Source organism: Phyllobates terribilis, unplaced genomic scaffold (assembly GCF_046119375.1).
Source record: "Phyllobates terribilis strain yellow unplaced genomic scaffold, ASM4611937v1 Scaffold_14__1_contigs__length_39327217, whole genome shotgun sequence".
Taxonomy (NCBI): Eukaryota; Metazoa; Chordata; class Amphibia; order Anura; family Dendrobatidae; genus Phyllobates; species Phyllobates terribilis.
Genome location: NW_027362774.1, coordinates 33,130,092 through 33,154,977, shown reverse-complemented (window position 1 = coordinate 33,154,977; position 24,886 = coordinate 33,130,092). Strand labels below are relative to the sequence as shown.

The following is a 24,886-nucleotide window of genomic DNA, read 5'->3' as shown; positions in this document are numbered from 1 at the left end:
TCTTCGACGAACCCGGACGGAAGACCTCATCCGCATCATCTCTGCTACGCCTCCGTCAGGGAAGTCTCACCGTGGGCCAATATGCCATACGGTTCCGTACCCTTGCCTCGGAGCTGGCCTGGGATAATGACGCTCTGGTTTCCGTCTTCTGGGAGGGTCTGTCCGGCCATATTAAAGATGAACTTGCCGGTCGGGACATTCCTACCACTCTCGATGACCTAATAACTCTTGCCACCCGGATTGACCTGCGGTTCCAGGAGCGTGCCAAAGAGGTCACCCGTGAGAGGAGGTTTCCACGTCTAGCTCCTACTTTTCAGAAACCCGTCACTCCCTCCGTCTCTCCTGAGCTACACTCTCCTGAGCCTATGCAGGTCGACCAGACCAAGATGGTCGGTTCTCGCCAAGAATCTCACCGAGCCGAGGGAAGCTGTTTCTATTGTGGCAGTATGAAGCACTTCATCCGTTCCTGCCCGGAAAAGCCGGGAAACGCCAGTGTCTAGGACCACTCGGAGAGGTCGTCCTAGACAAAAGTAAGCCCTCTCCGTCTCTGACCTTACCGGTCTCTATTGCTTGGGGAGAAAACCGTCTCTTTGAACTAGCCCATCTGGATTCTGGAGCTGCTGGAAACCTCATCTCCCAGTCTCTGGTAGAGAGATACCATATTCCCACCAAGTCCCTGGCTGAACCATTGTCAGTCGCCTCCGTGGATGGAAGACTTCTCTCGGAGACCATCCTGCTCGTCACCGAACCCATAACCCTGCAGGTGGGAATGCTGCACTCTGAGGAGATCTCATTCCATGTGCTGTCCGGACTTTCTCACTCCCTGTTGCTAGGTCTACCTTGGCTCCAGACACATGAACCCGTATTGAACTGGCGGTCCGGTGAAGTACTCCGATGGGGTCCTGACTGCCATAGGACCTGCCTGGTCCCGGTCCGTCCACTTCGCCCTCAGCCTACTCCAGCTAACTTACCTGGTCTCCCGGCTCCCTACTGGCCCTATGCGGACGTCTTCGGTAAGAAGGAAGCTGAGACGTTGCCACCCCATAGGCCATACGATTGCCCGATCGACCTGGTACCTGGCACCACTCCTCCCCGTGGGCGTATCTACCCATTGTCTGCAGCCGAGACCCGAGCCATGTCTGAGTACATTGAAGAGAATCTGGCTAGGGGATTTATCCGAAAATCTACCTCCCCGGCTGGAGCCGGATTCTTCTTTGTCAAAAAGAAAGACGGCTCGCTACGTCCCTGTATTGACTACAGAGGACTCAATCTCATCACGGTAAAAAACAAATATCCCCTGCCACTCATCTCCGAATTGTTTGACCGTCTCAAGGGCGCCAGGATCTTCTCCAAGCTGGATCTACGAGGAGCGTATAATCTGGTCCGTATCCGTCAAGGAGACGAGTGGAAGACGGCATTCAATACTCGGGACGGTCACTACGAGTACCTTGTGATGCCCTTCGGTCTCTGTAATGCTCCCGCGGTCTTTCAGGAACTAGTCAACGACATCTTCCGTGACCTCCTGTACTCCTGCGTAGTGGTATACCTGGACGATATCTTGGTCTTCTCTCCGGATCTCCCCACACACCGGAGGGATGTTCGTCAGGTCCTGCTTAGGCTTCGGCAGAACCACCTTTACGCCAAATACGAGAAGTGCCTCTTCGATCAGACCTCCCTTCCGTTCTTGGGCTATGTCATCTCCCAAACAGGTCTGCAAATGGATCCCGAGAAGCTCTCTTCCGTTCTAAAATGGCCTCGTCCTGAAGGTTTGAAGGCGATACAGCGATTCCTGGGCTTCGCTAATTATTATCGTCTTTTCATCCCACACTTCTCGTCTCGGACTGCTCCCATATCTGCACTTACCCGTAAGGGGGCTAACCCCAGGACATGGTCGCCTGAAGCCGAGGAGGCCTTCCTTTCCCTAAAGAAAGCCTTCGCCTCTGCTCCCGTCCTGCACCGTCCGGACTGTAATAATGTCACGGGTGTGTCGCCACGAAGATCGTCACGATTACACAGCCTGACTTCTCGCAGCTGACTTTTTGGTGCTTTGTGTTTTTCGGCAGTGAGGGAGTTAATTCTCTCTCTCTCTGTGCTAGACGAGGTCCAGCCTCGCCCAGCTGCAATCAATGCTGCTGTAGTGAGACTCCTTCAAATGCCTGCTGGTCTGTTAGGGAAGTGTCGGTGAAAGCATTTCATGCAGACTAACAGAGCAGATCGTGGTATTTGGAGTTTCAGAGATAAGTGTATTTGGAGTGTTTTTTCCCTTCCTCGCTTTATCATTTATCTCCTTTCCCGTTGGTGTTCCCTCTGTTGTAGTTGTGTAGTTTTTGTATGCAAGGTGGTTTTGGTTTTTCCCTTGTACTGTCTCGTTCGTCTAAGTACTGTGTGTGGGCATATTATTACTTGTCCCCTTTTGTTGTGATCGGGGTCCTTCTCAGGACTAGATTACTTAGGTGCAGGGATCCTCAGGAGGTAGGGGTTACGCTGGCGGCCTGGACCTCTGTACCTTTAACAGTACCTCCAGGTTGAGGGATTAGTCAGGGCCCCAGCTTAGGGTCAGCTTAGGCCCCCTACCTCCAGTATACAGAGACAGCGTGACAAATAAACAATTCTACCTGGAGGTTGATGCCTCCTCCTCCGGAGCCGGAGCGGTGCTCACCCAGAAGTCTTCTACCGGGAGAATGGTAACGTGCGGCTTCTTCTCCAAAATCTTCTCCTCGTCGGAGCGCAACTACTCCATTGGAGACCGGGAATTGCTAGCCATCAAATTGGCACTGGGAGAGTGGCGCTATCTGCTTGAAGGGGCTCTCTACCCGGTAATTATCTACACGGATCACAAAAACCTGGCATATCTCCAAAATGCCCAGAGACTCAATCCTCGCCAGGCCCGGTGGTCGTTGTTTTTTGCCCGCTTCGACTTCATTCTTCATTTCCGTCCGGCGGACAAGAACGTCAAAGCTGATGCCTTGTCCCGGTCCTTCCTGTCCTCCGATCAAGAGGAGGAACCTACGCACATCATCGACTCCTCCAAGGTGATGAATTTGGCCCCCTTGGATCTGACTCGTCTTCCACCCGGTAAGACGTTCGTAGCTGTGCCAGATCGGGAGAGGGTTCTTCGCTGGGGACATTCTTCTAAACTAGCTGGCCATGCTGGCCAAAAGAAGACCTTCCAACTTATTACCCGGCATTACTGGTGGCCTACCCTGCGTAAGGATGTGGTAGACTTCGTCGCGGCCTGTTCATCCTGTGCCCGTAACAAAGTTCCCCGACATCTACCTACCGGCCATCTCCTGCCCCTTCCCGTACCTGCTGCTCCTTGGCAACACATCGCTATGGACTTTATCACCGACCTTCCAGTTTCTGCCGGTTGTACTGTCATTTGGGTTGTCGCTGACCGTTTTTCTAAGATGGCCCACTTCATTCCCCTGCCTGGTCTTCCGTCTGCACCCGAGCTGGCTGAAGACTTTATCCGCCACATCTTCCGTCTCCATGGTCTGCCCCTCCACATCGTGTCGGATCGTGGGGTTCAGTTCACCTCTCGCTTCTGGAGAGCCACATGTAAGCTGCTGGACATTACCCTGGATTTCTCCTCCGCTTACCACCCTCAGTCCAATGGTCAAGTGGAGCGGATCAATCAGATCTTGTCCAGCTACCTCCGGCACTTCGTTGATGCTCACCACTCGGACTGGGTGGATCTCATACCATGGGCCGAGTTCTCTTTTAATAACCATGAGAGCGAGTCCTCTTCCAAATCCCCGTTCTTTATAGTCGGTGGCCAACATCCCCAGATTCCACTTCCTGTCTCCGTTTCTGTGGACAACCCTGCTGCGGAGTCTCTTGTCAGCGAATTTTCTACTATTTGGGAGAGCACCAGGTCCGCTCTTCTTCTCTCCTCTGAGCGGATGAAGAGATATGCTGATAAGAGACGTCTGGATCCGCCTCAATTCCGTCAGGGAGACAAGGTTTGGCTCTCATCCAAACATGTGCGGCTCAAAGTACCCTCCTACAAGTTGGGTCCTCGATTCATCGGCCCCTTCGAAGTCCTCAGGCAAATTAACCCTGTGGCCTACAAATTAAAACTCCCGGCCACCCTACGGATCCCCAACTCCTTCCACGTATCTCTCCTCAAACCCGTTGTCTTTAACTTTTTTTCCAAAAATCCAGGTGCCCCTCCTGCTCCGGTTTCCGCTGATGACATCTTTGAGGTAGAGAGTATTCTGGCCTCCAAGAGGGTAAGAGGAAAAACCTTTTTTCTGGTAGATTGGAAGGGGTTTGGTCCTGAGGAGAGAACTTGGGAACCCAGGGAGAACATCAACGCCCCGCTTCTCCTTGAGAAATTTCTTTCTGGCCAAAAAAAGAGGGGGCCTAAAGGGGGGGGTACTGTAGCATCGGCGTCTCTGCCCCGTTCTAGGCAGAGACGCCGTCCCTCTCACCTCCCCGCTCCTGGCGCGGCGTCCTCCAGTGCTTCTCTCCCCGCTGCTTCCGGCACGCGCTCCTTCCCCGGCAGTGTGCTTAGGGCGCGCGCGCTCCCTCTCTCTTAAAGGGACCACGCGCGCCGTCCTAAGGAGTCCCCGGCCAATTGCCGGAGGACCTCCCATATAAAAGGCACCTCCTCCAAAATGGAGGTGCCCGAGCAATGTTGTAGCACTGTTCACTACTCTGCTTCAGCCCTCAGGTCCCGTTGCCAGTTACCTGCCAGATACCTGCCAGTTACCTGCCAGATACCTGCCAGATACCTGCCAGATACCTGCCAGATACCTGCCAGATACCTGCCAGCTTGCTGTCTAATTCCTGCCTGATATCCTGCCACCTGCCTGCTAGCCTGAGGTCCGACGGTCTGCCTTCCAACTTCTGTCAGTCTGTCTATGGACCAGCTTGCCCGCTCACCTGGGAGCGCTCATCTGCTGCCTGCCTGCTAGCCTACCTGGAGGCTCCGCCGTCACGTGCTGTGACCACCCGCCTGTCCAGAGACTCCTGCCCGCTCACCTGGGAGCGCACATCAACTACCTGCCTGCTAGCCTACCTGGAGGCTCCGCCGTCACGTGCTGTGACCACCCGCCTGTCCAGAGACTCCTGCCCGCTCACCTGGGAGCGGTCACCTGCTACCTGTCTGTTGGTCTTCCTGGAGGCTCCGCCATCACATGCTGTGACCACCCGTTTATCCAGAGACTCTCGCCTGCTCACCTGGGAGCTCACGTCTATCATCTGCCGCCACAGGTCGTACCAATCCTTTACCCAGAGACTGCCCCGGTCACTTGCCGTGTATCTAATCCTCTCCTGTGTGATACTGTCTGCTGAGCCGTGTATCTAATCCTCTCCTGTGTGATACTGTCTGCTGAGCCGTGTATCTAATCCTCTCCTGTGATACTGACTGCTGAGCCGTGTATCTAATCCTCTCCTGTGTGATACTGACTGCTGAGCCGTGTATCTAATCCTCTCCTGTGTGATACTGTCTGCTGAGCCGTGTATCTAATCCTATCCTGTGTGATACTGTCTGCTGAGCCGTGTATCTAATCCTATCCTGTGTGATACTGTCTGCTGAGCCGTGTATCTAATCCTAACCTGTGTGATAGTGTCTGCTGAACCGTGTATCTAATCCTATCCTGTGTGATACTGACTGCTGAGCCGTGTATCTAATCCTAACCTGTGTGATACTGTCTGCTGAGCTGTGTATCTAATCCTATCCTGTGTGATACTGACTGCTGAGCCGTGTATCTAATCCTATCCTGTGTGATACTGACTGCTAAGCCGTGTATCTAATCCTCTCCTGTGATACTGTCTGCTGAGCCGTGTATCTAATCCTCTCCTGTGTGATACTGTCTGCTGAGCCGTGTATCTAATCCTCTCCTGTGTGATACTGTCTGCTGAGCCATGTAGTATCTAATCCTCTCCTGTGTGATACTGTCTGCTGAGCCGTGTATCTAATACTCTCCTGTGTGATACTGTCTGCTGAGCCGTGTATCTAATCCTCTCCTGTGTGATACTGTCTGCTGAGCCGTGTATCTAATCCTCTCCTGTGTGATACTGTCTGCTGAGCCATGTAGTATCTAATCCTCTCCTGTGTGATACTGTCTGCTGAGCCGTGTATCTAATACTCTCCTGTGTGATACTGTCTGCTGAGCCGTGTATCTAATCCTCTCCTGTGTGATACTGACTGCTGAGCTATGTATCTAATCCTCTCCTGTGTGATACTGTATGCTGAGCCGTGTATCTAATACTATCCTGTGTGATACTGTCTGCTGAGCCGTGTATCCAATCCTATCCTGTGTGATACTGACTGCTGAGCCGTGTATCTAATCCTATCCTGTGTGATACTGACTGCTGAGCCGTGTATCTAATCCTCTCCTGTGTGATACTGTCTGCTGAGCCGTGTATCTAATCCTATCCTGTGTGATACTGTCTGCTGAGCCGTGTATCTAATCCTATCCTGTGTGATACTGTCTGCTGAGCCGTGTATCTAATCCTAACCTGTGTGATACTGTCTGCTGAGCCGTGTATCTAATCCTATCCTGTGTGATAGTGTCTGCTGAACCGTGTATCTAATCCTATCCTGTGTGATACTGACTGCTGAGCCGTGTATCTAATCCTATCCTGTGTGATACTGACTGCTGAGCCGTGTATCTAATCCTATCCTGTGTGATACTGACTGCTGAGCCGTGTATCTAATCCTCTCCTGTGTGATACTGACTGCTGAGCCGTGTATCTAATCCTCTCCTGTGTGATACTGACTGCTGAGCCGTGTATCTAATCCTATCCTGTGTGATACTGACTGCTGAGCTGTGTATCTAATCCTATCCTGTGTGATACTGACTGCTGAGCCGTGTATCTAATCCTATCCTGTGTGATACTGACTGCTGAGCCGTGTATCTAATCCTATCCTGTGTGATACTGTCTGCTGAGCCGTGTATCTAATCCTCTCCTGTGTGATACTGACTGCTGAGCCGTGTATCTAATCCTCTCCTGTGTGATACTGTCTGCTGAGCTGTGTATCTAATCCTCTCCTGTGTGATACTGTATGCTGAGCCGTGTATCTAATCCTCTCCTGTGTGATACTGTCTGCTGAGCCGTGTATCTAATCCTCTCCTGTGTGATACTGTCTGCTGAGCCGTGTATCTAATCCTATCCTGTGTGATACTGTCTGCTGAGCTGTGTATCTAATCCCATCCTGTGTGATACTGTCTGCTGAGCCTTGTATCTAATCCTCTCCTGTGTGATACTGTATGCTGAGCCTGTATCTAATCCTATCCTGTGTGATACTGTCTGCTGAGCTGTGTATCTAATCCTCTCCTGTGTGATACTGTCTGCTGAGCCGTGTATCTAATCCTCTCCTGTGTGATACTGTCTGCTGAGCTGTGTATCTAATCCTCTCCTGTGTGATACCGTCTGCTGAGCCGTGTATCTTATCCTCTCCTGTGTGATACTGTCTGCTGAGCCTTGTATCTAATCCTCTCCTGTGTGATACTGTCTGCTGAGCCTGTATCTAATCCTCTCCTGTGTGATACTGTATGCTGAGCCTGTATCTAATCCTCTCCTGTGTGATACTGTCTGCTGAGCCGTGTATCTAATCCTCTCCCGTGTGATACTGTCTGCTGAGCCGTGTATCTAATCCTCTCCCGTGTGATACTGTCTGCTGAGCCGTGTATCTAATCCTCTCCCGTGTGATACTGTCTGCTGAGCCGTGTATCTAATCCTCTCCCGTGTGATACTGTCTGCTGAGCCGTGTATCTAATCCTCTCCCGTGTGATACTGTCTGCTGAGCCGTGTATCTAATCCTCTCCCGTGTGATACTGTCTGCTGAGCCGTGTATCTAATCCTCTCCCGTGTGATACTGTCTGCTGAGCCGTGTATCTAATCCTCTCCCGTGTGATACTGTCTGCTGAGCCGTGTATCTAATCCTCTCCCGTGTGATACTGTCTGCTGAGCCGTGTATCTAATCCTATCCTGTGTGATACTGACTGCTGAGCCGTGTATCTAATCCTCTCCCGTGTGATACTGTCTGCTGAGCCGTGTATCTAATCCTCTCCCGTGTGATACTGTCTGCTGAGCCGTGTATCTAATCCTCTCCCGTGTGATACTGTCTGCTGAGCCGTGTATCTAATCCTCTCCCGTGTGATACTGTCTGCTGAGCCGTGTATCTAATCCTCTCCCGTGTGATACTGTCTGCTGAGCCGTGTATCTAATCCTCTCCCGTGTGATACTGTCTGCTGAGCCGTGTATCTAATCCTCTCCTGTGTGATACTGACTGCTGAGCCGTGTATCTAATCCTCTCCTGTGTGATACTGTCTGCTGAGCCGTGTATCTAATCCTATCCTGTGTGATACTGACTGCTGAGCTGTGTATCTAATCCTCTCCTGTGTGATACTGTCTGCTGAGCCGTGTATCTAATCCTATCCTGTGTGATACTGACTGCTGAGCCGTGTATCTAATCCTATCCTGTGTGATACTGACTGCTGAGCCGTGTATCTAATCCTATCCTGTGTGATACTGACTGCTGAGCCGTGTATCTAATCCTCTCCTGTGTGATACTGTCTGCTGAGCCGTGTATCTAATCCTCTCCCGTGTGATACTGTCTGCTGAGCCGTGTATCTAATCCTCTCCCGTGTGATACTGTCTGCTGAGCCGTGTATCTAATCCTCTCCTGTGTGATACTGTCTGCTGAGCCGTGTATCTAATCCTATCCTGTGTGATACTGTCTGAGCCGTGTATCTAATCCTCTCCTGTGTGATACTGACTGCTGAGCTGTGTATATATACACAGCCGTTACGCCCGTCCCCTCGGCTGTACTCGGCTGTACTCGGCTGTACTCGGCTGTACTCGGCTGTACTCGGCTGTACTCGGCTGTACTCGGCTCTTGGTTCTCGTATACACTCGTCTCCTCTCCAGCACTGGTTGCTGCTTCCTGTTTTCGGGCTGCACTGGAGGAGGAGGCCCCGCCCTTTCCGGTGACGTCATCACTCCCTGCAGCACCTCCATTCTAGTCTCGGCCGTGTGCAGCTGGACCCGGAAGTGTCTCTGAGGAGTACCCGCTGCAGGTACAGGAGGACACGTGGGGAGAAGAGCGCGGTATATAAGGGGTGGGGGGCTGTTTTCTGTCATTATTATTTCCTCTTTGTCATCACATGACGTATGTACTCCCCCACCCTTTCGCCCTGCCCTTCCTCCTCTTGCCCCCCTGTCCACCCCCACTATCTCGCGGGATCGCACAGCACAGGTGGGATCTGGTGGGATCTTGCGGCATAGTTTGGATCTGGTGGTACTGTATCTGGCTGCACAGGTGGGATCTGGTGGTACTGTATCTGGTGGCACAGGTGGGATCTGGTGGTACTGTATCTGGCTGCACAGCTGTGATCTGGTGGTACTGTATCTGGCTGCACAGGTGGGATCTGCTGGTACTGTATCTGGCTGCACAGGTGGGATCTGGTGGTACTGTATCTGGCAGCACAGGTGGGATCTGGTGGTACTGTATCTGGCGGCACAGGTGGGATCTGGCGGCACAGGTGGGATCTGGCGGCACAGGTGGGATCTGGTGGTACTGTATCTGGCGGCACAGGTGGGATCTGGTGGTACTGTATCTGACGGCACAGGTGGGATCTGGTGGTACTGTATCTGGCGGCACAGATGGTCATATAAGGCGGATCTCCAGGGCAGAGAACCTCGATGGTCATATAAGGCGGATCTCCAGGGCAGAGAACCTCGATGGTTATATAAGGCGGATCTCCAGGGCGGAGAACCTTGATGGTTATATAAGGCGGATCTCCAGGGCGGAGAACCTCGATGGTTATATAAGGCGGATTTCCAGGGCGGAGAACCTCGATGGTTATATAAGGCGGATTTCCAGGGCGCAGAACCTCGATGGTTATATAAGGCGGATCTCCAGGGCAGAGAACCTCGATGGTTATATAAGGCGGATCTCCAGGGCAGAGAACCTCGATGGTTATATAAGGCGGATCTCCAGGGCAGAGAACCTCGATGGTTATATAAGGCGGATCTCCAGGGCAGAGAACCTCGATGGTTATATAAGGCGGATCTCCAGGGCAGAGAACCTCGATGGCTATATAAGGCGGATCTCCAGGGCAGAGAACCTCGATGGTTATATAAGGTACTGTATCTGGCGGCACAGGTGGGATCTGGTGGTACTGTATCTGGCGGCACAGGTGGGATCTGGTGGTACTGTATCTGGCGGCACAGGTGGGATCTGGTGGTACTGTATCTGGCGGCACAGGTGGGATCAGGCTCGCTCCAGGTATGATGGTGGGTGATTTCTCAAGCACTGCTCTTGGAGCCCCCTGTGCTGATTGCTGAATTCTGGTATAAGTTGTTACCACAGATGAGGATGACAGTTTATAGTCTTACAGAGGACAAGTTGTGGATCTCCAGATCCTTCTGCCAATCATGTGGAAGTAGATCTGGCAGGATCAGCTTTAAGTGGGACAAACTGGAGTATTTCTTCCAAGTGAATAACTTATCTTACAGATGACCGTATTCATTTGGTTGAAGTCATTAGGAGACTTTGAGCCCAATCAAAGGACTCAGAAAAGCAACAACTAATGTTTTGATTGAAGTCGATGGTTATACAAGGCGGATCTCCAGGGCGGAGAACCTCGATGGTTATATAAGACTGATCTCCAGGGCGGAGAACCTCGATGGTTATATAAGGCGGATCTCCAGGGCGGAGAACCTCGATGGTTATATAAGGCGGATCTCCAGGGCGGAGAACCTCGATGGTTATATAAGGCGGATCTCCAGGGCGGAGAACCTCGATGGTTATATAAGGCGGATCTCCAGGGCGGAGAACCTCGATGGTTATATAAGGCGGATCTCCAGGGCGGAGAACCTCGATGGTTATATAAGGCGGATCTCCAGGGCAGAGAACCTCGATGGTTATATAAGGCGGATCTCCAGGGCAGAGAACCTCGATGGTCACATAAGGCAGATCTCCAGGGCAGAGAACCTGGTGGTGAATAAGACATATTACTCATTTGATGGATTATGACTGACGCTATTACTGAGAGGAAATAAACACTGGAATTGTCCTTAAACACCACTATCCGGAAACGAGAACGTTCTTGTAGCTCTTAATTCCTAGGAGGATGTGATGGCCATAGAAACCAACCCTTCCTGTTGACAGGGCGGGACTACTGGCGTCGTGCTGATTGACAGTAGGCTTCCCCGAAATAGGCAGTAGAGAGACGGCTGTCAATCAGCACGACGCCAGTAGTCCCGCCCTGTCAACGGGAAGAGACCCCGCTTCTCTGACAGGCAGTAGCTGAGTCTCTGGCAGGGGCGATCAATGCCCGGTGCTGGGTGCAGCAGGCAGCTGTGGCCTCTGTTAGCTGCTACATGGCTATCCCCAGTCCCGGATGATAGTTCTATGTCAGCATCAGTAAAGAGGTTCAGATGGAGACGGTCTAGTCAAGGATTTGTGGTTGTAAAGCCTTCCATGATTCAGCTGGTAGCAATAATGGGTCCTACAAGGGTCTTAGTTCTGAGGTCCTTATGGAAACCATGTTGCAGAAGTTCAATCACACTTAGTAGATCTGTGAAGAATAATCCTGCACTTTGGGCCAAAAAGAGACTTTCTTCCACAACTTTAATCAACTATTACTAGAAGCCTTTCAGGAATTACTTGGGTGTGAATTGTTTTTGGAGGAAGACAAATGTCAAGACTCAAATCCTGTGACTCCAGTAGACCAGGCAGAAGCTTTTCCCTTTGAGCTATTCAGCTCTCTGGACAGTTCCTTGCTAATCCAGATACCACCAGTACCTGTGGCGTTCTGGGAGTTGGCTCCGCCCTGTGGCGTTCTGGGAGTTGGCTCCGCCCTGTGGCGTTCTGGGAGTTGGCTCCCCTATTTAATCCTGGCCTTGCGCTTCCTTCCTGGCGCCATTATCGAGCTCCCAGCCTTCAGCCCAGCTCTTCTCTACCGGCTGCTCCTCCATTCTTAACTGCTAAGATGCATCGGCCTCGGCCTCCGTTGACTGCGCTCGCACAAACCGGAGTCCATTGTGACCACCTTGAGGCAACAAGTTTCTGAACTTTAGGATTTTGATGCCACCTACCAAGAAAAATGTTCTAAGTTGCAAACACTAGTGCTGGATCAGCAAAAAGAAATGATTATGTTACAGAGGCAGAACCTGGGCTCCGGATCAGACGCATGCCCTCCCGCAAAGATGGCGGAGATTGTCGCCATTATCAAGGGGTCCTTAACCTGTCCCGCTGCCCTCTACACTGAGGTTGTTAGTGGTGCAATGTGCATCACTAGAAGCTTTTTTCATTAAAACTGGTGGTATAATGATTTTAGAACATGATATACACTTTGTCCTGGCTGCTGGTGCAGTCATAGCGCTGTGATCCTCAGTCGCCGCTGGTGCAGTCATAGCGCTGTGATCCTCAGTCGCCGCTGGTGCAGTCATAGCGCTGTGATCCTCAGTCGCCGCTGGTGCAGTCATAGCGCTGTGATCCTCAGTCGCCGCTGGTGCAGTCATAGCGCTGTGATCCTCAGTCGCCGCTGGTGCAGTCATAGCGCTGTGATCCTCAGTCGCCGCTGGTGCAGTCATAGCGCTGTGATCCTCAGTCGCCGCTGGTGCAGTCATAGCGCTGTGATCCTCAGTCGCCGCTGGTGCAGTCATAGCGCTGTGATCCTCAGTCGCTGCTGGCCGCTCCCATGTACTTGAATATTGCTTCGGCAAGCGCTGACATTGGGGGCGCAGGCGCCTTTCTACATGTCCCTGCTGTGATTACAGCCCCCCCCGCACAGACGCTATGACGCTCTGTCCCTCGTGCGGAGGTCCTGCTTACATCACTCTTGTTATGTGTTATTAGACATTTGCTCATCAGTTTAAGGAGCACAACTCTCTCCAGGCTCAGGAATGGCTGTTATCATTCAGTGACAGATCTTATGTATACAGCAGGGGATTGCTTCACCTGATTACCCATCATTACTCACATCCATGTCTCAGGGGCATTAAGCCTTGTTCTCCCAGTCACTAGTCCCATTATGTGGATTGGGATAGTAGACTGTGGAGCTGTCACCACAGGGGGTCTCGCATGCAGTCACAGGTCAGGGGCTCGGCCTCAGCAAAATACTTCCACCAATGCACAGTTAGCTTTGGGATGGTGGCAGTGGTCTCCTGAGGGATGGGATCCATTTCCGGGAGGCGCGGACACTGACCGGGGAATGGAGGGTTATTGGCAGCTGGAGCTGGATCCATACGGTTGTGGTATCCATCGTCTGGAGTAGCATAGGCTGCAGACTATACCGGCGGGGGATACAACAGTTGGGAGACAGTGGGTATTGCCTGGCACAGGGGCAATGCAGCTACCGGTTCTGTGTTGGGAGCTTGTGCACTGGGGTCATGTTGTTGTGATTAACCTCCCGGAGGTGCTGTGAGACCGTGGACGGAAGAAATAAGACTAATTGCCTATGTGATTAATACTACCCACAGCCTCAGATCTTCACAGGTATGCTGAGCTGTCTGTGCTTTTCTTAGCAGCCCGGCGTCCAGTCTGAGACTGCGAGGTGCTGCGCTCCCCCCAGATGCCCCTTGCTCCCTTTATTGCTCACTTATTTAGCTGGGCTGTTAGTCCCAGATAGCTGCCGGCCGTCACCAGCTCCGTGGGGTTTGTTCTTTGTGCCTAGTGTCTTGCTCATTGATCTATCGCTGCCTGACCTTGGACCTCCTTCTGACCATCCCTTTTGCCTCAACCCTTTCCTCTTATCTGCTATCCTCCCAGTATTTTGACCTTGGGTTGTTACCTAAGACGGTCTCTTCCAGGGCTGTGGAGTCGGAGCCCATTTTGGTGGAGTCGGTATAAAATGGATCAACTCCGACTCCTAAAATATATAATAAATTGGGTGCAGTCGTTCAGTGCAGTTTGTGGGGAATATTTTTTCATAATAATTTGGGAAAGTTATGAAAATGTCCTATAAATGTCTGTCCTATTACTGATCTCAGGGTCTGGACTTAGCTGAGATGAATCTGTGCACATGAGTTGTGTATGAGGGGGTCGGGGCCGTGTATGAGGGGGTCAGGGCCGTGTATGAGAGAGTTGGAGTCGGGGTCGTGGACATTGAGGAGTTGGAGGTTTGGCTCACCGACCCCACAGCCCTGGTCTCTTCCCCTGTTTATGACATACCCTCCTGGCTATTGACCTCGGAATCCTTGACTATCCCAGCTCGCGGCTTGTGACGCAGAGTAACTTTTCACGGACGTTTCGGCTGGCCCATAGATTTTTCTTTTTCACCAGTATGGAGCTTATTCACACGCTCTGATCAAGTGGCGATTCAAAGAGTAAGGTCTTAAGGGGGTAGAATTTTAGAAAAGGGAAACCCCAAACAACTTGTAAAAGATGCTTTTGAAAAGACTAGAAGGCTTATACAGAATGAGTGATTACTAGTGATGAGCGAACAGTAAAATGCTCGTTGCTCGGGTCGAGCACATTGGAATACTCGGGTGGTTGAAGCGAGCAACAAGCCCAATGTAAGTCTATGGGAAACTCGTGCATTTTTCTGGAGCCCCCTCCCCGGAGGTCTGCAGAGGGCCTAAAAATTGCCAAAATCGATGGGAGCAGTGCTCAAATGACATGGGAACAGCATGGAGAAGACCCCTGGGAGCATCTCTGACTCCCAGGTCACTGCTGTGAACAACGTTGTCAGATTATTACGCCACTTTTACTGACTTAAAATAAAACATGCAAAAACAAAATGGTTTTTCCCCAAAAAAATGTTAAGGGACAGGTAATGACTTGCATATAAGGCTGTTAGGAACGGCATCAGCAGGATCACACAATATCCCACCGCTGCCACCAATTGGTCAGGAATTCCACCTACACACAGTCAGGAACGACACCGGGGAGATCCTGCAATATCTCACCGTGCCGTCGCGCTGTCCGTATTTCGTCCGGAGTCGCGAGCACGCGATCCAGACTATCTATTTAGGTATCGGTAAGCGACCAGTGAGCGTATGGCGCAACACCCTGGGTTCCACAGCCTGGAATCCGTGTGTAACGCCCTCCGTACGGTCACTGTCAGCTTCACGATAGCCCAATTATTAATACTCTCTGCCACCACCGGCCGAGTTTGAAATATAATACAGGCCGGACGCCTGCGTTTTGGTAGCGTATATGGCTTTGGGGAAGGGAACGATTACAGAACAAAAGAAACGGGACTATTAAATTTTATATTTAATCCAAAAGGGAGGCCGTGTTTAGGAAAAATATATACAAGGATGTTACAAAGGGGACATTAAAATACATAGGCAGTTACATAAAATAAACAGGGTGAAAAGAAGACAACTTACACTATACGATCGCGGAGACTATTCAATATAGGTGGAGGAGGGGCTCTCCAGATTATGCTGTTATTGAACAGGACCCGTTGCTTATAATTCTTATTCCCCCCTGGCAATTAGTGCTCCTGTCTTCTCCATAGATTCTCTTATACCTGAGGGGAGATCTGACCCCACGCCCCTTGTGGTGACATCATGTGGGACGGTCTCCAGCCTGTACATTTTTATTAAAAACGCTAACTTCTGCGATAACTCATCGCTCGTTGATCGCAGAAGCGTGCAAACTACGCCATTTTTTCCCTTATGATTTTATCTTTATTTAGATATCCCACATCACATAACTGCAGTCTGCCATTCTGGTGTTTTTGCGCTACAGCTCCCTGATTTTGGTTACAGCCCTGGAAAACTACCTATACATTCCTGGGCTGATTGGGTCACTACACGTATGGGTCCCGTTACTGTCGGACCTATGGAACTCACAAGATTTCATATTTCATATTGGAGTCAGTGCGTCTTGAAATTTCCCTTTGAGGCACGGGAAGCAGCTTCAACAGTTACACGCAAATTAGTGCAAGCCTGCTTTTTAATTACCTCCTGCGTCTTTCAGAGACACGATGCTTGCTTCCTAACGAAGTTATAACACTCCTTGGCTGGCCGTGTTTGCATAAACTATTTACCAGGCGTGTGTTAATTGGGGCTTTTGTGCTGAGCAGAAGGGGAATAAGGGAGGGGGGTGAATATCTATGTCAGGCAGATATGGAAGAACATTTTCTATCTGAGGAAATCCAAATCTGTGAGTGTAATTCCTCTGATGGATTCAGACTCCTCTGAAGATCCGCTTGATCACAGAACTTCTTAAATGCAAGGGTTGTCAATCCTACAGATCTCATTTTGCCCAATTCAGGATCGCCTTGCATGGTCATAAAAAGGTTGGCCTTCTCATGCCTCTTGTATTGTTGAGGTTAAATACAGATTTGCATATTCTGACCAGTCCTTTTCTTTATTTGATTCCTTAAATTAAAGAACTTGGGTCTTTTGTTCTGAGGTGGATGGACATATTCTATCCTAGAAAGACCAGAGACCTCTCATGAACTCTTCGCTGACAGGTTCCCCATCATCCGACTGAAGCATCAAAATTTAAGCAATTTTTTTCCATTGGTTGAAAATATTAACTTCTGGAATGGCCGATCTGTTAAATCCACTACGATAGGACTTCCAAGTAAGGAGACTTCTGTTCATCTTGAGAACTTGCAGGATCACAATCTCGGAACGAAAGTTCTTCTGTAGATCCTGAAAATATGGATCTCCACGTTAGGACTTGTAAGGATGGGAGCAGCGAACACCCAGAACACTGATGACTGAATGCGCGGCGTTGGGGGGGAGCGGAATCGGGGGGAGAGGAATCAGGTGTCAGGGGGAGAGGAATCAATCCACATTCTTCTTGAGGTTAAAAGTCTTTTCCTCAGGAGGAAACAAGATTTGGTATGTAGAGTCCACCATGAGGTCAAGGAACAACTATCGGATAGCTGGAGGTAAATTATGGAAAAGATGGTGTCATTCACAGGGAAACTGAAGGCTTATTGGGGAAAGTGTACCACCCAATCATCTAGTTCTAGGATGACGCGTTTCCAAGACAGAAGCTGTTTCAGCCACAATGGCGACTGTTGTCAACACCCTTGAAGCTGGTGGTAATCTGGAGAGGAATAAAAATATTATCTCTGATCGCAGCAATTCTGAAAACTCTTCTGTATTCCACTGAAATAGGAATGTGCAAGCAGGCATCTAAGAAAAGGCGAGATTCACCGCCAGTCCATGAGATTCACTGCCAGTCCATCGGCTGCAGGGTGGCGGTAGCAGAGTCTACGACTACATAATGACAAAAAATCTATAATCCTCTTTATATAGCGCCAACATATTCCGCAGCGCTTTACATACATTATCGGCACTGCCCCCATTAGGGCTCACAATCTACATTCTCTATCAGTCTTTGGAGTGTGGGAAAAAAACGGAGGAAAACCAAGGAAACACGGCGAGAACATACAAACTCCTTGCACATGTTGTCCTCGGGATTTGAACCCAGGACCTCAGCGCTGCAAGGCTGCAGTGCTAACCACTGAGCCATGATACAGTGCTAACCACTGAGCCATCATACAGTACTAACCACTGAGCCACTGGAGGACTCCTAGTTTCAGCTCTGTATGATTCATTTTCCATGATAAAGTGCAGATTAACCTGTCTGTGGTGGAAGAGCTGAAGAACAGGAGGGCGCAGCCTTCTTCTATGAGCCTAAACATCCATGATCTATAATTTCCTCTTCCTGTATGAAATGAACAAAAGCTTCTCTTTGTGAGCGCTGGAGGAAATACAATGCCATTGCCATTCTTATTGGCCTGTAAGGTTTGAAACAATCTTGCCATATTGACCAAGGGTCAATACGAAGATCAAATCTAAATGGAAGTTGCACATATACCTGTGCAGGGATAGTGTCACGGGAGTGTCAGAGGTGACAGACAGTCACCCTACAGTTGGTTGCAGATCTCTACGTTTGGCATTGCAGACATCTTCTTACAGGCTGGCTGTTTCTAGGACCCAGCGGCTACCTTCCTCTGGCTAATTAACACCCTGGCATGGGTGTATAAATACCTGCTGTGTACAGAGGGAGATGCCGGCAATATTCCTTACTACTTGTGAAGGCTTTAGGAAGAGCATTACTTCGTCCTCTCGGGAGCTTGAGGACATGTGCGCATTTGTCTGGAGTTGTCTAATGCTAAGCAATTTTCCCGTTTGTCCACCCCTGTTGTCTATAGTGTTTAGTGGTGATCGACTAGTGCTCATCTCCCTTCCTTAGCCTTACCCATACGCCAGGGAAAGACAGGACAAGGCACGCGTGCGGCTATTGGTGGAAAGCCAATACAGGGACGTTAGGGGAGACAGGGTGACGCTAGATTAACCTAGGAGGTCTCCACTTTCCCTAATGTCTGGGCTCCCTTTCCCTCTTCCCTTTGTGTTGCACTGAGTCTTTCCCACACCTGGCTTGACCGAGAGTCCGAGACAAGAGGGCCCCTGTGCAAAAATAGTATTTCGGCCCTTTGGAGTTCAATAATGTGGGTGACAGAAGTTGTTTACTGCATAGGTTGTACCAATAGCATGGAAGTCCCAGAGTCTGTGACCATCTATAATGTGGCTCAATTCGGGGGTGGACGCATCATTGGTGCAACCTGTGCAGCTGCACAGGGGCCCGAGAGGTAAGGGGTCCCACTACGCCCTCAAACCTGTACATGAAGGGTTGCATTATTAAGAGCTATTGGACCTCAGAGGGCCCATATACTGTTATTGCACAGGTGCCCTCTTCTATCTCTGGGCGCCCCTGGCTCAACTCCTACACGATTTCTAAAACATGGACTCTTTATCCATCGGACCCAGCAGCAGCGTGGAATCGAGAATTCTTCCTCGGGGAGACAACTTGTATTAAGTTATTAATCAGGATTTTGCAAAATTCCAGGGATCACGCAGAAGGCTTTTTTTGAGCATATAACTCCTAAGAATAATTAGAGAAATGTGTCAGCGCACAAGTTACTGAAGCATCTAGCTGTATACTTGCTAGATATATATGCTCCTGCTGTTGCTGGATCTGCTGCATAAGCAGTTTACTTGTCTCCTGCTGGGCTATCACAAGGTGCTTAATTAGGTCCTCCATGCTGTCGAACGTCGCTTACCGGCTTATGGCCGCCTCTACCCAGTACATGCGGTTTGTCCACAGCCCTACACGTGTGCCTAGAGCGATGCATGCATTCGAAGCACCACCTGTGGTAGATCGGCTCACGCTGAGGTAGACACAGGAACGCTGTCTCTTTAAATCTCTCACTGTTTTATTACCCCCGAGGGTGGTCTGTATGTTAATGACCGGGTCAATTCTTACAACTCTGACCACTGCCCCTTTATGAGGTAATAACTCTGGAGCTTCACCGGGTCCCCCTGATTCTGAGATTGTTTTTTCGTGACATATTGTACTTCATGATTGTGGTAACATTTCTTCGATATCACTTGCGTTTATTTGTGAAAAAATCAGAAATTTGGTGAAAATTTTGCTATTTTTAAACTTTTAATTTTCATGCCCTTAAATCAGAGCGATCTGTCACACAAAAGAGTTAATAAATAACATTTCCCACATGTCTACTTTACATCAGCACAATTTTGGAACCAACATTTTTTTTTTGTTAGGGAGCTATAAGGGTTAAGGCTGGGTGCCCACGTAGCGTTTTTCAAGCGTTTATGCTGCGGAATTTCCGCAGCGGAAACGCTAGGTAATCCGCACCCCATGGTCCCCAAGGGGATTCCGCATGTTCTATGCACATGCTGCGGATTTTTCCGGAGCGTTTATGCTGCGTACAAAAATCCGCAGCATGTCATTTAATTTTGCGGAAGCGCAGCGGCACTCCCGCCATTGACTTGCATTGAGACGCACAGAAACCGCGACTGTACTGTTAGAACTCTCCTGTTAGGTTTTTTTTAGTTTGCTGGTCACATGACCATTTTTGCCTATTTAATCCGGCTCCGCCCTCCTGGCTTTGCTGGACTTCATTGTATTTACTACTCTTGAGCTAGCTTGGTGCTCTGTTGCCGTTCTCTGTTAGTTTTGCTAGGTCTTCTGACCTCTATGCTTTTTGTTGTGTGTTTGTCTTTGACTGCTACTATTTCTGCTAGGAGGTGTCCAACGTATCCCAGTCCCTAGATCTTGTAGGGATCCCTCCCCCACATCTATAGGTCTGCGTTCAGACTAGCCGAGGACTTTAGCGGGTCTGATCGCAGGATCAGGTTCCCTGTTACATCGTAGGGATCTAGTTTAGTTCTATTGTAGGGACAGATCTCCTTCCTTTCCTTAGTTCCTGTAGCAGATCATAACAGTAAGTCCAGCCTTAAAAAAAAAAAAAAAGGGAAAGGATTTTCTCTGGGGAAAGACATCCAGTTTTCCATCATGATCTCGGTGCAAGATTTGGCTCAACGCTTGCAGGGACTCTCTCTGGAGGTGGCCAAGCTCCAACAACACGTGAGTAGCTGTTCTGGAGCACATTTTGTGGAACCTAAGGTACGTCTGCCTGATTTATTTTTTGGCGAACAACAAGATTTTTTTTCTTTTAAAAATGCTTGTCTATTATATTTTCGTTTGAGACCGGATCCTCTGGTGATGAATCACAGCGCATAGGGTTCATAATGTCACTTTTGCGCAAAGATCCTCAGGGATGGGCCTTCTCTCTCCAACCTAGTGATCCATGCTTTAGATCAGTGGATAGTTTTTTTTCTGCTTTGGGGTTGTTGTATGATGATCCTGATCGTGTCTCATCTGCTGAGTCTGAATTAAGACGTTTGAGGCAGGGATCAGGTAATGTGGAAAAATATTGTTCTCACTTCCGTCGGTGGTCTGCCCAGGTGGGGTGGAACGATTCAGCTTTGAAAAGCTTGTTTCTTGCAGGGCTAGGTGAAAGGGTTAAGGATTTACTGATTGCTTATCCCACACCTGGAAACTTGCAGGAGGCAATGCAATTAGCTATACGGGTGGACAGGAGACTGCGTGCAAGGGTTAATGAGAGTAAATCCTCTGCTATGTCAGCTTCGAGTCTTGAGAGGGTCTGTGCTGACAATGGAGAGCCGATGGAAATTGGGGCGATGGCACCCCGCTCTCAGGAAAAAGACCGCCGATTTTCTGAAGGCTTGTGCTTCTATTGCGGAAATTCTGCTCATTTTATTAAGAGCTGTGTGCTTCGTATGAAGAAAGAAAAAAAAAAATGGTCAGTCATGCTCGTATTGCCTGTTTAAATTCTAAGGGGGTATTCCTATCTGCCACTACTGCTGCTCAGGATGAATTAATTGAATTTCGGGTATTTGTGGATTGTGGTTCTACTCTGAATGTGATTGATGGGGGATTCTTGGAAAAACTTAGATTAGAACCTAAACCTTTGTCATCCCCTATTGCTGTGGTTTCTGTTGATGGCTCCCCCTTGAAGAGTGTTACTCACAAGGTCTGTGAATTTCCCCTCACTATTAATGGTATTCATCAAGAGAATTTGGATTTGGTGGTATTGGATAATTTGCCTTCTCCAGTAATATTGGGTTTGCCCTGGTTAAAATTGCACAATCCTGTACTGGATTGGTCTACCAATGAAATTAAGTCCTGGAGCCCTAAGTGTTATGACAAGTGTTGTAACGGGCGCATTGCTGCGGTGGAAAAAGGGGAATTGCCTGTTCCTATTCAGGATTTTTGGAGAGTTTTTTCTGAGAAGGAATCGCAGGTTTTGCCTCCCCATAGAGACTATGATTGTTCTATTGAATTTGTCCCTGGAGCGACTCTTCCTAAAAGTCGTTTATTTAACCTTACTATTCCTGAGAGGAAGGCTTTGGAGGAATACATACAGACAAGTTTGGCCGCCGGTCACATTAGGCCCTCTAAGTCTCCTGTGGCGGTTGGATTTTTTTTTGTTAAAAAAAAGGACGGCGGTTTACGTCCTTGTCTGGATTTTCGTGAGATTAATAAAATTACTGTACGCAATCCTTACCCACTGCCATTGATTCCTGATCTGTTTAACCAGTTATTGGGGGCCAAGTGGTTCTCTAAAATTGACCTTAAGGGGGCATACAATCTGTTGCGCATGAAGGAGGGTGATGAATGGAAGACTGCTTTTAACACTCCTGTGGGTCATTTTGAGAATCTGGTTATGCCTTTTGGTCTTACTAATGCTCCAGCATTTTTTCAGAATCTTATTAATGACATCCTTAGACCTTTGATCGGTAAAAATGTGGTTGTGTATTTGGATGACATTCTGATTTATTCGCCAGATCTGGAGTCTCATTGGCGGAGCGTGCGTGAGGTATTACAGTTATTAATGGACAATTCGCTTTTTGCTAAGCTGGAGAAATGTGAGTTCGCTGTACAGAGAATTAGTTTTTTGGGCTACATTATCTCCAGCGAAGGTTTTGAGATGGACCCGGTTAAAGTTCAAGCTGTGCAGGAATGGCCTAGGCCTATTGGTTTGAAATCGATACAGAGGTTTTTGGGTTTCGCCAATTATTACAGAAAATTTATAAAAAATTTCTATTATTGTCAAACCGCTGACCGATCTCACCAGGAAAGGTGCTAATGCGGTTCAGTGGACTTCTGAGGCCATTGAAGCTTTTGTGTATCTCAAGGAGAGGTTCAGCTCTGCTCCCATCCTTATGCAGCCTGATGTGACTAAGCCGTTTTTGGTTGAGGTTGATGCTTCTTCTGTGGGGGTCGGTGCTGTTTTGTCGCAGGAAAACAAGGATGGATTACATCCCTGTGCCTTTTTTTCAAAAAAATTTTCTGAGACTGAACTTAATTACGATATTGGTAATCGGGAATTGCTGGCGATTAAACACGCATTTGAACACTGGCGTCACTTCTTGGAAGGTGCTGAATTTCCCATTCAGGTTTTCACTGATCATAAAAATCTGATCTATCTTGATGCTGCCAAGCGCTTGAATGCCCGTCAGGCTAGGTGGGCACTTTTTTTCTCGCGGTTTAATTTTTCCGTTACTTACATCCCGGGTACCAAGAATGTTAAAGCGGATGCTTTGTCTCGCAGCTTTTCTCCCATGGTAGGTGTTGAGGAGGAGGAGGAGGAGGAGACCATTTTACAAGAAGGTGTTGTGATTGCTGCTTTGGACTCCGTTTTGGAGGATGAGATTCTTAAAGCTCAGGAGAATGCCCAATCTAACACTCCCCATGGGAGGTTGTTTGTGCCTAGGACCTTTAGGAGAGATTTGTTTGTTGAGTGTCATGAGTCTCGGTTGGCAGGTCATCCAGGAATTTCTGAGACTAAGAGACTTGTGGGTCGCAGTTTTTGGTGGCCTGGATGGCAGAAGGAAGTAATTAAGTGGGTGCGCCAATGTACTGTGTGTGCTAGATCCAAGTCTTCGCATGCTCCTGCTGCAGGGTTGCTTTGCCCTCTGGAGGTTCCTAGTGCACCTTGGACACATCTGGCTATGGACTTTATTACTGACCTTCCTCCCTCTGAAGGTTTCACGGTCATCTGGGTGGTCGTGGACCGTTTTAGCAAGATGTGTCACTTGGTTCCCTTCATCAAACTGCCTTGCGCTAAGACACTCGCTAAGGCCTTTGTCAAGGAAATTGTCAGACTACATGGTGTTCCTACTGACATTGTTTCTGATAGGGGACCTCAGTTCGTGGCTCGTTTTTGGCGTGCCTTTTGTGACAGGTTGGGAGTTCATTTGTCGTTTTCATCCGGATATCATCCGGAGTCTAATGGCCAGACTGAAAGGAAGAACCAGGATGTTGAGCAGTTCTTGCGTTGTTTTGTGGCAGACAATCAAGAGGGGTGGTCTGAGTTTCTGCCACTTGCTGAATTTGCTCTTAACAACCATACATCCTCTTCTGCTGGGTGTTCGCCTTTTTTTTTGTTGTTCTGGGAGACATCCGTCTTTTGGGTCATTTTCCAAATTGGTATCGGCTGTGCCTGAGGAGGAGAGTTTTTCCGGTGATTTGGAGAGAGTTTGGACGGATGTGCGTGGTAATCTTCAGGAGGCTAACAAGAAATCTAAGAGGTACTTTGATAGGAAACGGCAAGAGGTTTTGTTTGCTGTTGGTGACATGGTTTGGTTGTCCTCTAAGAATCTGCGATTGAGGATTCCTTCTAAAAAATTGGGTCCCAAGTTCGTAGGGCCCTTTAAGGTGCTTCAGATAGTTAACCAATCTGCTGTTAGGTTGGAGGTTCCTACGTCCTGGAAGATTAACCCGGTGTTTCATGTTTCTCTGTTGAAAAAAGCTGATGTGTCTGATTGTGACGCCTCTGCCACTGTTCCTCCGGTGGTGGAGGACGGGGAATATGAAATTTCCCGCATCCTAAATTCTAGACGGTATAGAGGGAGTTTGCAGTATCTCGTCGCTTGGAAGGGTTTCGGACCTGAGGATAACTCATGGGTGAGGGCGGATGATGGTTCTGCTTCCAGACTTGTCAGAGCGTTTCACAGGAGGTTTCCTGGTAAGCCTGGGCCTAGGGGATCCGGAGGATCCTCTTAGAAGAGGGGGTACTGTTAGAACTCTCCTGTTAGTTTTTTTTTAGTTTGCTGGTCACATGACCATTTTTGCCTATTTAATCCGGCTCCGCCCTCCTGGTCTTGCTGGACTTCATTGTATTTACTACTCTTGAGCTAGCTTGGTGCTCTGTTGCCGTTCTCTGTTAGTTTTGCTAGGTCTTCTGACCTCTATGCTTTTTGTTGTGTGTTTGTCTTTGACTGCTACTATTTCTGCTAGGAGGTGTCCAACTTATACCAGTCCCTAGTTCTTGTAGGGATCCCTCCCTCACATCTATAGGTCTTCGTACAGACTAGCCGAGGACTTTAGCGGGTCTGATCGCAGGATCAGGTTCCCCGTTACATCGTAGGGATCTAGTTTAGTTCTATTGTAGGGACAGATCTCCTTCCTTTCCTTAGTCTCTGTAGCAGATCATAACATGTACATTTTTACAAGCGGCTTCTGTGCGTCTCTATGTGCGGATGGTACCCAGTTCTGGAGGAGAGGAGACTCTCATCCAGACCTGTGTACCATTGTACCTGTAAAAAAAGAATA

The 24,886-nt window shown here is 49.1% G+C and overlaps 1 protein-coding gene across 5 annotated transcripts in view; it reads left to right on the top strand.

Annotated features, from left to right (window-relative positions):
• The window catches only part of LOC141175898 (uncharacterized), a 68,119-nt gene that overhangs the window by 30,458 nt on the left and 12,775 nt on the right, over window positions 1–24,886 (top strand). The window contains exon 1 of one of the 5 annotated variants that reach the window (XM_073659885.1): window positions 8,883–9,032. The exons of 1 other annotated variant lie outside the window; for it this stretch is intronic. The gene's annotated coding sequence lies outside the window, so the exon portion shown is untranslated. Of the gene's footprint in view, window positions 1–8,882; window positions 9,075–9,105; window positions 9,212–24,886 lie in introns of those variants that run through there. 3 more of the 5 variants (XM_073659886.1, XM_073659888.1, XM_073659887.1) reach the window with 3 other exon arrangements.